General features: G+C 52.3%; 1 non-coding gene across 1 annotated transcript; it reads left to right on the top strand.

Annotated features, from left to right (window-relative positions):
* The first annotated feature begins 854 nt into the window (after positions 1-854).
* Positions 855-973, top strand: LOC122555906. Its single transcript, XR_006313393.1, has one exon. It is a non-coding gene; the product is annotated as a 5S ribosomal RNA (ribosomal RNA).
* The last annotated feature ends 80 nt before the right edge of the window (positions 974-1,053 follow it).

Raw genomic sequence — 1,053 nt, 5'->3', positions numbered from 1 at the left:
GACCTCGTGAACCTACGCAGCACTCCCTCAATAGCCCGAATGTCTGTCCTCAAATTTGGAGACCAGAACTGCACACAGTACTCCAGGTGTGGTCTCACCAGGGCCCTGTACAGCTGCAGAAGGACCTCTTTGCTTCTATACTCAATCCCTCTTGTTATGAAGGCCAGCATGCTATTAGCCTTCTTCACTACCTGCTGTACCTGCATGCTTACCTTCATTGAGTGGTGTACAAGAACCCCCAGATCTCTCTGTACTGCCCCTTTACCTAAATTGATTCCACTTAGGTGGTAATCTGCCTTCCTGTTCTTGCCACCAAAGTGGATAAGGATCCATTTATCCACGTGAAAGTGCATCTGCCATGCATCTGAGCACTCACCTAACTTGTCCAGGTCACCCTGTAATCTCCTAACATCCTCATCACATTTCACCCTGCCACCCAGCTGATGAAATTTGCGAATGTTATTGCTAATACCATCTTGTATATCCTGAAGATAGATTGTAAAAAGCTGCGGTCCCAGTACTGATCCGTGCGGTACCCCACTGGCCAGTGCCCGGCATTCCGAAATGGAGGGGGGGAGGAGTGTGGAAGGATGAGAGAATGCAGGCTGCAGCCCTATGAAGCAGGGGGAGGGCTTGCAGTTCGCCTGTGTGGGGATGTGGGAGACTACAGGAGCCTGGTGGGCAAGGGCTGGCCTGAAAGGCAGCTGGAGGGACGGAGGGAGGGAAGCACGCACGGAGGAGGAAGAGCAAAGAGAAAAGAGAAAAAAAAGCCAAAGGGGATAAAGAGAAAGAGCAAGAAAGAAAATGTGGCTGGCCAGCACGCCTTGAAGTAGGGAGAAAAGGCAGGGGCCAGCGCCTACGGCCATACTAGTCTGAAAACGCCCGATCTCGTCTGATCTCGGAAGCTAAGCAGACTCAGGCCTGGTTAGTACTTGGATGGGAGACCGCCTGGGAATACCAGGTGCAGTAGGCTTTTTCCGCCAGCAGTGGCTGCTCAAGTCACCCCTCTGCACTTGTCTTGTGCCAGGCAATGGAGCGGCAGGTTATTTCTGC

The sequence above is a fragment of the Chiloscyllium plagiosum genome, chromosome 1 (genome assembly GCF_004010195.1).
Source record: "Chiloscyllium plagiosum isolate BGI_BamShark_2017 chromosome 1, ASM401019v2, whole genome shotgun sequence".
NCBI classification, from domain to species: Eukaryota; Metazoa; Chordata; class Chondrichthyes; order Orectolobiformes; family Hemiscylliidae; genus Chiloscyllium; species Chiloscyllium plagiosum.
This window is presented reverse-complemented; position numbering and strand designations above follow the sequence as displayed.